Below are 14,086 nucleotides of genomic sequence, written 5' to 3' on the forward strand. Positions count from 1 at the left end.
TGGTGGTAAAGAACACAGACGCACCAGTAAAACTGTATTCTGGATAAAGAAGCCTTCTCCTTAAATGAAAATGAGAACCATTTCCGCCAGGATGCTGGCAGGCATGATTTGCTCACCCTGAAGGGCAGAGCTTTGAAAAGAGCAAAAAGGAGGGAGGCTTGAAAAATCTGGAGGCAAGCTGTTGGCGTATGAGAGGGAACACAGCATCCTCGGGGCGTGATGTGACATGCCTAGGGACAGTGGCTGCCTCACAGGGAGGCGTCTCGCCCTCTCCCTTCCCCCCTCCCTTCCAGGCATGAGCTGATATTCACAATAGGGGATCAGAACAGATTGAGCAGGAAGTACCAAGTCCTCCCTGTTAGAGACAAAACTGATGACTTCCAATGCCTACACCCCAACCAAGACGGATGCTCTCGGAGTTAAAAGAGCATCCTTCTAATCTGGACCAAGTAGATGCCCAGCGAAGTCAAATAAGAGACAAAGGAAGCTTTTTGCTGATTAAGCACCAAAAACCCTGTGTTTTCATTCTTTTCAAAGTAAGTTTTCCTCTTCCTGAATAATAAAGGAAATTTTTCACAGAACCTGTCCGTCAGGCAACAGTAGGTGTGAATGGATGCACTCTAGAGAGAGGCATTGTCTCCATGATTCGTTTCTTTCCAGCTGGAAAGAGAATTTCCAGAACCTCAGACAGAATCTCAACCACATTTAGTCGCCCGATTAGCTTTGTTTAGAAACAAAGACTCAAACTACAAATCATCAAAAAACACCTTTGGAAAATTTTGCTCTAATGTGGTCTAAGTATAAAATGAAGATAGGATGCTGGTTGATGACTAATGGAAATGTAACTGATTTCTTTTGTTCCCTGCATGTCCCACGGTTAGAACGACTAGGATTTTTTTCTTTTTTTCTTTTTTCTTTTTTATCTTTTTGCCTTTCCCTGCGGCATATAGAGGTTCCCAGGCTAGGGTTCTAATTGGAGCTGTAGCCGCCAGCCTATGCCAGAGCCACAGCAACGCTGGATCCTTAACCCACTGAGCAAGGCCAGGTTCCTAGAACTACTAGGATTTTTTTCTATCAAGAAAAAGGCAGGCTAGGAGTTCCCGTCATGGCACGCATGGGTTAACGAATCCAGCTAGGAACCATGAGGTTGCGGGGTTCGATCCCTGGCCTTGCTCAGTGGGTTGAGGATCCGGCGTTGCCATGAGCTGTGGTGTAGGTTGAAGACATGGCTCGGATCCCGAGTTGCTCAGGCCAGTGGCTATAGCTCCAATTCGGCCCCAGCCTGGGAACCTCCATGTGCCACGGGAGCAGCCCTAGAGAAGGCAAAAAGACAAAAAAAAAGAAAGAAAGAAAGAAGGAAGGAAGGAAGGAAGGAAGGAAGGAAGGAAGGAAGGAAGGAAGAGAAGGAAGGAAGGAAGGAAGGAAGGAAGGAAGGAAGGAAGGAAGGAAGGAAGGAAGGAAGGAAGGAAGGAAGGAAAGAAAGAAAGAGAGAGAGGCAGGCAGGCTTAACATTTCTTGATGGTTTACCACATGCAAAATCAGGCCAGAATCCCGGGTCCCATCACTGGCATCACTTTATTTAATCCCTGCTTGACAGTCTGGTCTAGGTCTTTATTATGGCCTTTATCCAGATGGGAAAACTGAGTCGAAGCAAGATTAAGCAACTCACCTGGGTCACCTAGGTAGCAAGTGGCAGAGCTATTAGATTCTAGAGTCTAAACTTTTAATTTACATGTTAGGCCTCATCTCAAACTCTGGTTATCTTGGCAGCACCAGAGAAGAGGCAGAAAGTCCAAATGGAAAGTGCACCATGGCTTCCCCAAGTCAAGGCCTCGGGGACACCTGCACCTTCAGAAATATACAGCTGCCACCTGCATGCACCTCCGCCACCAACAGATGGCACTTATCAGCAAGGGACACACTCCAGCAGGGAGCCCAGGGGACAGAGCCATTTACACTCTGTGGTCAGTGTTCAACAACCAGTTGTCCCCAGCTTTCCCTTGGGGAAAACTGAGGTCTCATGCCATCTCCAGCTGGCTGCGAAAGATGCTATTAAAAATCCTTGATAAATGAGTCCCAGCCCTTGCTTACACAGCTTACTGCTAAGCACCTGCCAAAAATGATTTCTTGTCCTGTTTCCTACCAATGGAGTTGATGATTTATAGGAAACGCTTTTTGTTTGTTTGTTTGTTTGTTTGTTTGTTTTTCCAGTTGCCACTAGAAGAATAAGATATTCAGATGCCCAGGTGTACTGACCACATTTTAACATGTCTGAAACAAAGCATGGGGAAGTTTCTGTTTGAACAGCTCTGCAATTAATCTATGTGCATTTGTTCCTGTGAAGTATGATTTTTCACTTATATTAGTTTTCTTTCATATCAGTTTTTTTTTTTTGTCATTTCACAGGCACAGGCAGCAGGAGGGAAAAAGCCAAGCTACACTCCAGCCATCCAATTCTCACACCTGTCACCCACATGTGAAATCAGCAACCACAGAACCACCAGTCCACAGTCCAGCCAAGCCCTAGACCGTATCTAATTCATCTGATATTTCCCCACGCCCAACAAATCATTGCAGGCAGCACGGCAGGCTTGTCATAAGTTGGTTGGGGGAAAGAATTCTTCCATCCACCCAGCGGGGGAAGCCAGGCCCGCCATGCTGGGGAGCATGCGCTTGGAAGCGGGGGGCTGTCTCTGAGCCAGGCGGCACGGCGACGGGACGGGCCATCTCCACAATTCCCCCATCCTTCCGGAGGGACACTTCCTGTGGAAACTGCAAGTCCCCAGGAGCCCAAGACCAGCTGCTGCTTTGCAAACATTAACCAGAAATCCCAGTAAGGATTCCCACCCTCGGCCTGGGAAGAAGGGCTCCCAGTGTGTCCCTACCTGACCTGGCGCCTTCTACCAACACTAGACACCCCCCCCCAGGGGCAGATGCGCCCCCTTTCTCTTCTTTCCTAAACGTTTCCTAGAAATTATGAAGAGAGCTGGCCAGCCACACAAAAACAGATAAAAAGTCATTTTGCTGTTTCGTTCTGTTTTTCTACGAAGAGGACTGATGGGGACAAAAATGGTTGGTCTGTGACAGAAAACTAAAACCTCCACCCCCAAGTCACTGTTCTCAAATCTAGGATGCCCCTGGTGGTGTGGGGAACCTTGTGGACACCTTAAAAGTCCAAATACAAACTGCTAAATGACTTCCTCCAAAAGGCCCCCAGTGACAAACACCGTCTCCTTGGAGAGCTGACCCGCCCGAAGGAGTCTCCCAGAAATGGTGGGCAGAGTTTCCAGGGCATGGTGCCCACGTGCTCCGGGGGCATCGGGCCCTTGGCTCCCACGGGCTGGCCAGGGACACCTGAAGGTCAGCCTGGGTGCAGAGCCTCTCATAGGAGAGGGCACGAGGTACCAACCACGGGTCTCGGCACCGGGCACAACGTCCTCCGGCCACGCATGGAGTGGGCTGCCGTGATGGAAACCTCTCCGCTCACTCCTGGGGCTCTGGCTTCTGCAGAGGACAGCTCTCCTCTTCCTCTCCGTCCTTTGTGGGGCCCTGCAGGGCACGGGAACCCCAGTGTGGCTTTTCCCCTTGCAGCCATCCCTCACCCCGGCTCATCCTTGGGAGCCGGAACATCTCTGGCGTTGGCTTTGGGAGGGTGATGGAGGGACGGCCGTCTCACTGCCAAGGGGAATGTCACGCCACCAGAATTTATGTGCCAGCTTTCCTTGTACCAGCTTTTCCCAGGTTACCTCCCCACCCATTACTACCCCATTAGTTGCCATGGGCTGTCCCCTAACTGTCACCAGCCCACACTGCCTCTTTGTTAGCCCGCAGCTCTAGGGCCGGCCCCTTCCCAAGCAAGGGGCTGAGTTTAAACTCCACATTGTGAAATATTTCCTCGCTCTCCTGTCCCCCCTTGCCGGCCTCCCCTGGGCCCCAGAGCCTTTAGTAAAACAAACCCGCCAAAAGGCATTCTCTGCTCTGTTTGCACAGCACGAGTGGGGCCCCGAGTTGCCCGGCGCCCCTCGTCTTCCAGGAACACACTTCCTCTCCTTATTGGTATTCAGTCAATACCTTGCTTTCCTGACCCTTCCCTGCATGGCCTCTGAGCTCTGCCGACAGAAGGGCCTTTGTTGGAGGAGCAGAGGGGTGCAAACACCGGGACTCCGAAGACACGGTGTGGACTCCAAAGGGGAAATGAGTTGTTGCTCAGCGGGGTGGGGCCCTGAGAGAGGGGCTCCTCTGAGCTCCTCCAGAACCAGACTCTTCCTGAGGACAAACCTTCTGTGTCTTTACAGACCCAACCCCATTTCCAGAGCTATTCCTTGATTTTTATTGGATCAGAATCTGGGGTCTGGTCAAGGTTTTGTTACACAATTTGCCAGACCCACTTGACTATAAAGCTTGGCTTCCAACACTGAGGCTCAGGCAAGGGGCCTCCCAAGCTCCCACCATCTGCCAGTTCATGTGCCTGCGAGCAGATTGACCAACCCAAACACCACTGGACAAGGCCTCTCCCCTGCTCACAAGTCCTCTGTGCATCCTTGGTTGGATCACTCTGCATCTAAAAGCCAAGGCCATCAAACCCAGGCTCCCCCAGCATCTCAGGCATGCAGGCCAGGCAGACATAGAGTCAGCCCCTTCTCAAGCTCTTCCAGGGACGAAGCATCAAGGCAGAGCAGCCCAGGCGGCCAGGCCTTCGGGAAGTCTGCCCAACACAGAACAAAATCCACTCCCCCACACCTTCTGCCCTCTTCTAGAAGCTATGCTTTTGGAACGAACCAGTCCCTTGTCCTCATGACAGCCTTTCACGCAGATTTTAAAGTTTCTCTCAGGGTCCCTCTATATTTGTTTTTATCACACCAGACAGCCCCAGGCCCCTTGACTGTACCTCATGTGAAACGTTTTCCAGATGGCTCCCGAGGTGAACTACCCTCCTCCAAAACGTGTAAAAATGTTCCCTGCACAGCCTCCCACAATAAAACCCAAACCCTCGTACACAGAACATTGTTTTCTGGATGTGCTTAAATCAGCACAGATTCAAACAGGCCTATCCCCTCCCGCGGCGAGGACACCTTGCCTCTATTAATTCAGCCAAGGACCACATTCACTCTTTCAGCCACCTTACCGCACTCTTGACTCATCCTCAGCTTGAAGTCACAGGCCCTTTTCCTAACAAGGGCTGCCAAACCAAGTCCCATCCCATTTGAGGCATTCGCAGTCATCTTCACGTTTACCAGCATTTCATTTCACCTCAACGAGTCCCACCAAGCTCATGGAGATTTTTTTCAATCTTACATCTGTCCTCTTGGGTATAATGTCCATCCCTTTGCAGTTTTGTGCCACTTGCACATCTGTCGAGCACCCCTTCTGCATGCTTATCCAATTCACTAATAAAAATGGCAGAGCAGGACCTAGAGATACCAATGACCTGTCTGAGGTGTCACAGCCAGATAGGGACAGAACCCCTCCCAGGCCAGGGCTCTTTTCTATCACACTCTGCCAAAAAGTCCCCAGCACCCCTCAGACAGCCCCCTCTCCACCTGTCTACCACACCTGCCTCCTTACTGGTCCATCCCGAGAGGTCCTGATTATAGACAGGAAAGTCTGGTAAGGGCTGGATTCCTAGGAGGAAGATGGGGAAAATGCCCCCTGGCTGAAGGATCCAACCTTATTAAATCACACCAGCTTCCTGCAGCTAAAGCTCTCTGTTTCTCCAGGGCCCTTCTGGAGTAGCCCAGCCAACCGACCAGGCCAAGCAAAGCGGAAGGGTAAGGAGGTCCCAGGTACTCCTTCACAAAGATGCCTGGGATGAAGGGGATAGCACTAGGGGACTCCAGAGATTCTGGGGACAGCTCTGAACCTTGGAAAGAATCTGTACAAGGGACAGTCACATACAGATAGCTTCAGCCCTCTTACAAACAATTCTCAAGATCTGTCCTAGAAACACGAATGCTCCCTTGAAGAATCTGCCAAAGAAATTGGCCAGTGAAAGGACTGACCTTGGCCCACATCCTTGCTCAGAGTATAACTCTAGGGAGCACAACCAAGATCGCTGGGAAAAGAGGTCAAGGTCAATACAAGGATTCCTAATGATTAGAGCTACTCACCAACAAGACTCCTGTGAAGTAGTGAGCTCTCCATCACCCATGTGTTTAAGTGGAGGCTGGAGTAGATGACTTTTGCCCCATTTGAATCCAAAAATCTAAGCTCCCGTGTACCCGCTTTTCTGCTGTGACAGGTCCCTTGTGATTTAAAAAAAAAAAAAAAAAAAAAAAGCCCATCGCTGGACCCAAATAGCCAAAACAATTTTGAAAAAGAAGAACAAAGTTGGAGGACTCACACTTCCTCTGCTGTCACTCTGCTCTTCAAGAACCCTCTGTGACCTTCTCTGCCTGTCACCTATTCTAGAAGACAGACTCCCCACACACACGCCTCCCCCCAGGCCAAGATCTAACACTCTACTATTGTGGGGCCCCGGCTCACAGCGCAACCGCACCCTCTTCCCCTCTTCATCCACCTGGGTCTCCCACCCTGTCAACACTTGATTTCAAACCTACCTCCCTGGAAGACTCCAGAGCAAGCTCTTTCTTCTTCCTCTTTCTCTACCCTGAGTTCAAAGCCTAAATCTGCCAACAACTAGCTATGTGATCAGTGTATTCAACCCCTCCAAGCCTCACTTTTCCTGACTATAAAGTGGGGATAATTGCTAAAGACTATGACAATTAAAATGAGAAAATGCACAGAAATTGTTCGGCACATAAGTGCCTGAATAAATGATATTGAACTTTCTTTTTTAAACATATTGGAGGAGTTCTCCTGTGGCACAGGAGATCCTGTGGTTAAGGACTTGGCGTTATCACTGCAGTGGCTTCAGTGGCCGCTATGGCACAGGTTCGATCCCAGGCCAGGAATTTCCACATGCCCGAAAAAAAAAAAAAAAAAAAAAGGAATGATGGCTCAAGCATTTTTAAATGCTTTATTTAACTGAAAAACAAAAGAAAAAAGAAACCGCTTCTCCTTCTTTTCTCTGTTTTCCAAATGTTCAGTATCACAGCAAAATTATTTACATAATGTTTGAGATGGTTTTCTAAAAAGCCCCACTCCCCTAGACGTTATTCACAACAGCCCCCTTCTGCGTGCAAGCCTCCCTATTCGGAATCTTCTTAATGCCTATGAATTGTTTATTCCCAACCGATTTCATCAAGCTGTAGTAAAGAACTGGCAGCTTTTCATTCCTTTGAGCCCCTGTAAAAGGTCCGCAGCAGGAAGTACTCCCCAAGGGCTGATGCATCCGCCGCTCTAGCCCCCAGCCCTCCCCGAGGCCCTGGGTTCCCTGGCTGTCCTTGTTTAGGACAGCCCACAAATGCGGGGCTGCGAGGCAGCCAGGGGCAGAGCTGAGGACCGGGCTGAGCCCTGGAGCTCCATCTCTGCTGAGCGAAGTCTGCCGCTTGGTACGCGGGAGGGACATCCGTCTCGGGCTGGCCGCCCTCTTCCGCAGAGGCTCCCCGGCCCGCCCAGTGGGATGCGGGCATTTGCACTCGAGCCTTGCTTGACAGCAGGCACTGATTTAATGATTGGAAAGCACTTTGAGAGCCCAGAGTGCTCCATAATTGCCAACGCATAATCCCCAAATCGCTCTCTGCGCGCAGCAAGAGGGGACGCGGCGGCCCTGGGGAGGGGCTCTGTTCGTGTGGCTCTCACACCAGATCCAAGCCAGGCAGAGGCAGACGGGGGCGCTGCCCGAAGAGAGGTCCCCCCTAAGACTCAGCAAGCCTGCTGGGGAGCAAGCTTCTCAAACCGGAAACCAGATGGGGCCTGATACTAATGCAGATCCTCTGGCCCTTCCACCCCTATTAACTCAGGGTCTCTGATGATAGCGCCCTGGGGATCTGCATCTTAATAAAATCCCCTAGATGACTCCCACACTAATTTAAGTACTCTTGATTTACCAGAGGTAGGTGCATGGGTCTGGGGTCAGGGGAACCTGGGCTCAGGTTTCTTTTTTCTTTTTTCTTTTTTTTTTTTTTTGTCTTTTTGCTATTTCTTTGGGCTGCTCCCGCGGCATATGGAGATTCCCAGGCTAGGTGTCCAATCGGAGCTGTAGCTGCCAGCCTACGCCAGAGCCACAGCAACGCAGGATCCGAGCCGCCTCTGCAACCTACACCACAGCTCACGGCAACACCGGATCCTTGACCCACTGAGGAAGGGCAGGGACCGAATCCGCAACCTCATGGTTCCTAGTCGAATTCGTTAACCACTGCGCCACGACAGGAACTCCAGGTTTCAAATCCAATCCTTTTCGTCTGAGGCCCCAGCAAATTATCGGACACTAAACCCACAAGACTTAGACATTCCGCTAAAAAGTTTTTTCAAGAGTTTCACAGTCAAATGAATTTGGCAACACCCTACACATCCCCTGAGGGCTCTATGGTGCTCATGAGTAGTTTAAAGGGGCTGAAAGTCACTAATCCACAGAGAACCTTGTTTGTCTTTTTTTTTTTTTTCTTTTCAGGGCCGCATTCGTGGTCTATGGAGGTTCCCAGGCTATGAGTCAAATCCGAGCTGCAGCTGCTGGCCTACGCCAGAGCCACAGCAATGAGGGATTCGAGCTTCGTCTGTGACCTACACAACCGCTCACGGCAACACCGGATCCGAGAACCACTGAGTGAGGCCAGCAATGGAACCTTCGTCCTCATGGATACTAGTCAGATTCATTTCAGCTGAACCACAAGAGGAACTCCACAGAGAACCTTGTTTGACCCTGAACTTCCCCAAACCTTCTAACCAAGAAAGCTTCCTTCTATCATTCATGCCCCTGACACCTCATAGACTTAATATCTCACAGACAAAGCAGTGAAATCCCTTTCTGGGAAAAGGGGAGTCAAGGGAGTGAGAGAGGGCTTTTTTTCTTTTTTTTTCTTTTTCTTTTTTTTTTTTTGTCTTTTTGCCTTTTCGCTTTTCTGGGGCCACTCCCGTGGCATCTGGAAGTTCCCAGGCTAGGGGTCAAATTGGAGCTGCAGCCGCCAGCCTACGCCAGAGCCACAGCAACACGGGATCCGAGCCACATCTGCGACCTACACCACAGCTCAGGGCAACGCTGAATCCTTAACCCACTGAGCAAGGCCAGGGACCGAACCTGCAACCTCATGGTTCCTAGTCAGATTCGTTAACCACTGTGCCACAACGGGAACTCCGAGAGAGGGCATCTTAAGGCAGGGTTCTAGCAGGAAGGAGCCCCATTCCGCATGTTCAGGTGCCTCGACCACGGGGAACTCGGCTGGTTCAGTTCCGCAGATCTGCCGCCTGGAGTGGACATGTCACAATAGCAAGGTCACCTTCCTGCTTTGGGTAATCTCCCTCAGAGGCAAGACAGATCCATTTTTAACAGCTCTTCATTTCAGCAGAGAATGCCCCCTGCCTCCGATGGGGGTGGGGACCAGGATGGGAAGGGAGGCTTTGTTCTTCTGACCCGTGCTGACGGTTTAATTAAACCCAGCTCGAGAGGAGGCCGCAGGGGTCAGGCATTCTTCAACAGGGCTCCTGCAGAATATCACATCGGCGCCTCTCCAGCCGCCACGGCCCTGGTAATGAGTTATCCTGGTCCTTAGAGCCGGGATATAAATAAAAGGGGAATTAACGCCCTGGGCTGCCCTTCATCACCCACCCCCACCCTTCCAGACCCAGCAGAGACACAAAAGGTCAGTCTTGTCAGGACACATATTGGTTTCAAGGCTAACGAGAAGCCCAGAGGAACTGGGTTTCCAGAAGCGGTTTCAAATGAAGCAGGGGATGCAACCAGCAAGACGAGAAACTGCAAGGCAGCAGGAGCGACTCATTGCCAAATCTGGGAGGACAGAGGCACAGGTGGCTGATACTCATGGTGCCCCCCCCCCCCGCAACATGGGTGAAGACTCAGTTTTGCTACTGAGAGAGAAGGGAGCAGGTTCAAATCTGTCCCTCTGACCCTAGCCTTCACCCCGTGTGTAGCCATGAAACAATAACTCCACATCCTCCCGTGGGTGGCTGTCAGGTCATGAAGCTGATCTTAAATCCAGGTAACCTGCCACCAGGGTATAACCACCCCCAGCAGGAGACACAGGTCCAGCCAGCCAAACACCTGCTCACCCCCCTTCTCCAAACCGCTGGTAGGTCAGAAGATGCAAACCTAGTGATAAATCCTCACCTTCTACAGAGACAGACCCCACCTATCTGTGTCACAGCTGTCACCACAAGTGTTCTTGGCACCTACAACAGTGCCTGGCCTGTAGGAGGCCCTTGGGAAATTTGGATGAGTGGGTGGGTGGGTGGATGCGCAGGCAGATGGAAGGTGCGGGGGAAGTTGGATGTGGCGAGGGGAGAAGAGAAGGGACAGAGGGTCAGGTGGGGGAGGATAGACAGGTGTATGGTAGGTTTATGGGTATGTTGGTAGAAGCATAAATGGAGGGTGAATGGGCGGGCTTGGTGGGTAAATGACTGCGAGAGTGGATGGGGAGGCAGAAGGATGGGTGGGTAGGAGGGTGCTAGATGCGAGGAGAGGTAGGAATTGGAGAAATGGGTAGACTGATTGGCAGGTTAGTAGATGGGTACGTGGGAGTAGTGGGCAGGTGAGTCGGGGGCTGGGTGAGTGGTGGGTAGATGGTAGGGGGATGGGAGTGGGTCCTGGTAGGTGGCTGGGTAGCTGAGTAGGTAGATGAGTGGTAGGAGACAGGTAGAGGGTGGATGGGTGAAGTGGGGGTGGGTGGGTGATATGGAAGGATGAGCTTTATTATTATTATTATTTTGTCTTTTTGCCTTTTTTAGGGCCGCTCCTGCAGCATATGGAGGTTCCCAGGCTAGGGGTCGAATCGGAGCTGTAGCCACCAGCCTATGCCAGAGCCACAGCAACACGGGATCCAAGCCACGTCTGCGACCTACACCACAGCTCACAGGAACGCTGAATCCTTAACCCACTGAGCAAGGCCAGGGATCGAACCCACAACCTCATGGTTCCTAGTTGGATTCGTTAACCACTGCGCCACAACAGGAACTCCTGGAAGGATGAGCTTTAGCATCAGACAGACTGAGGTTCAATTGCAGCTCAGCCCCTTGGGCAGGTCACAAAGCCTCTGAGCTTGCCTTTCTCCATCTGTAAAAGGGAAAACTCACCTGACATTTCCTGAGCACCTACTACGTCCTACCCGTTTGCACCTGACATGAGAGGAAGTTACACCTGTCTTCAATCCCAATGACAGCTTGCAAGGTGGACATGATTATCGTTATCTGATGGAAGAGCAAATGGGGCTCAACGGGGTTCAAGGAAGTGCCCCGACATCGCTTATCTAGCGTTCACTCTCAGACAGCAGAGGCCTTCCACTGCATAAAACCTGGGACGTCTCCTACCGTGAAAGGAATACATGCTTCTTACAGAAACATAAAAAAGAAAAAGTCACCCAGAGATAACCCCCATTGGCATCTTGCAATCATTTTCCTATGCACGTTTTAGAGTGATTTATTTAGTAATCGTATCGTCAGAACAATTTTGCATCCTGGCTTTGACCTCACGAACATTTATCTGTGTTACTTTACCTCTTTCATAAAAGCCATTTTTGATGAAGATATAACTATTCTGTCAAGTAGATACACCCTAATTCACTTAACCATTCCCCCAAGGTTAGACATTTTAGTTGTTTCTATATTCTTTCCACGATTCTATATTTCAGCCTTCTAAATAATACTACAATGAACACGTTTGTGGTCATATTTTATCGACCTTCGTGTCAATCCCCAAACGTGAGATTTCCAAGTAAAGGTTTCAGGCCATTGTCAGGCTTTTTATGGCCCCTGGGAGGCCTGGTATCTAATTCCAACACCATCACCAAAACTGCTCTGTGGTCCAAGCCAAACCACAGATCTCTGCACCGCAGACCCCACGCCAGAAAGAAATGGACTGACAAACCCAACACCTGGAGAGACATCAGTGAGGAAAAAGCAGCGACAGGATTTTAACTCCTGGAAGATACACAGACAAAATCAACTGAGACGTGGGCCCCACCACCTGACATGCTTTGCGACCACACCTTGCCCTGCACATGTGGTCTCTCAAACCCATTTTCATGCCGATTTAGCATGACGGCCTCAGTAAAAATCCATGAGTTGCTCCAGGTGGAAAGGATTAGTAACGGATCCCTCAAAGCAAAGGGAAGATCCACAGATGAGAGACCAGAAACGCCAAGCCTGCACCCCCTCCAGGGTGGGCCCCCAGAGTACGACTGTGCCAGGAGGTCCCACAGCCCCCAGCACAGCCCAGGGGTGAACACCTGACCAGTGATGGGCCAATCGGATTCTTTCCCCAGAAATCTGGCCTGAGACCAGAGACACGTGGGGATCTCTGAGCTCCAAGGTCACGGGAAGGAGGAGAGGAGGGAGCACGGTAGCCCACACAGTCCTGGTGGAGCTGAAATGCTGCCCGGAAGCCCAGGACGCTGGTTTGCAGGGAGGAGTGGAACAATATGATAGATATTCCGAAAGGGCTAGAAACATCTCACACACACACACACACACACACACACAGAGTCCCAGCTGTGCCTCACTTCCTGTCCCTGGAGCCCATGAGTCTGCTGCTCGTGCCTCTACGATACCCCATCCCAGCAGGCTGCAGGGTCTGCTGTGCCTGAGTGCTCCTGGGCCCGACCACTGGGAGAGTAAAGAAAGATGTTTTGAAACATCTGATGCTCAGGACTGGGGGTGGAGGAAAAGCAAAAAATACTAGCAAGTAAATCTTCAAGCACTTGTTCCTGTGTCCTTCCCTGTAACCATCGCCAAGGTGAAAAATTCAGACACCAGGGACAAACAATGCGATCAATAAAACAGTTTGGGATTCAGAAATGCAAACTATTACAGTGAGAATGGATAAGCAATGAGGATATTGTTCGGCACAGCGCAGTGAACAATATCCAGTCTCTTGGGATAGAACAAGATGGAAGATAACATGAGAAAAAAGAATATGTATATATATATATATATATATATAACTGGGTCACTTTGCTATACAGCAGAAATTGGCACATGCGACATCAGGGATCACTGGCCCTGGCCATGAACGCAAGCCCTAGGCTGACCTAAGCAGAGGGAGCTGCATAGGTGACCTCCCCAAAGGCCCACCTGTGCTTACAGGCGGGCTTAAGGACTATCAAGAGGAGAGCTAAAGAAAGTTGTCTCCTTTCACCCAGGTCCATCTGGAATGACCCCTGCAAGAGTTAGGGATCAGATGTCTGGGGAGAAAAGGCACTAAGTGCAATGGAAAGATTCTGACTCTAGAGCCTGGAAATACCACCCAAAGGGCATCCAAGCCTTCCATCGGGAGAGCCCTCCCTCTGGAAGTCCTTCTGGTGACTGCCAACTGGCCCTGTCCCCAAGGCAGCCAGCCCTGGGCTGCCTGGGTGAGAACATGCAATGTTTCTGGAGGCTACTGCCTGCCCCGGATCCCAGCCTCAGAGCACATCGGGAGCAGCGGTCAGGCAGACTCCTGTCTTCGTCAGTGCCTCCTCCACTCCTTGAATAGAGCTCCTGGTGCCAACCTTTGCTATAGAATCCAGGTATGTAATAGTTGTTAAAGGAGGGTGTTCCCGTGGTGGCTCAGTGGCAACGAACCCGACTAGTATCCATGAGGATGCGGGTTCCATCCCTGGCCTCGTTCAGTGGGTTAAGGATCCGGCATTGCCGTGAGCTCTGGTGTGGGTTGCAGCTGTAGCTCTGATTTGACCCCTAGCCTGGGAACTTCCACATGCCATGGATACAGCCCTAAAAAGCAATATATATATATATATATTTATCTCCACAAAGAGCATTGGGTGGGGAATCCAAAGGGACATTCAGGATTGACCCTATGGAGGTCATTTCTTTCACCCCTCCAACCTTGCCTTTGGTCGGCAGTAAAACCAGAGACACTGCCTGCCTTGCTGGGTCACAGAAGATGGAGACATGTGCACGGAAGGACCAGGTCCACTGCAGGGTGGTTCACTCACCCATGTGTCAGGGACACAAGGCACATCTCCTGCAGGGGGTTCAGGCTGCATGCTGTCTGTATTCAATGTCAGTTCAACCCCCG

The 14,086-nt window shown here is 50.7% G+C and overlaps 1 protein-coding gene across 1 annotated transcript in view; it reads right to left on the reverse strand.

Annotated features, from left to right (window-relative positions):
• SLIT1 (slit guidance ligand 1) overlaps positions 1–14,086 on the reverse strand; it is a 180,711-nt gene that overhangs the window by 134,578 nt on the left and 32,047 nt on the right. The gene's annotated exons all lie outside the window — the stretch shown is intronic.

This window comes from Phacochoerus africanus, chromosome 15 (assembly GCF_016906955.1).
Source record: "Phacochoerus africanus isolate WHEZ1 chromosome 15, ROS_Pafr_v1, whole genome shotgun sequence".
Classification (NCBI taxonomy): Eukaryota; Metazoa; Chordata; class Mammalia; order Artiodactyla; family Suidae; genus Phacochoerus; species Phacochoerus africanus.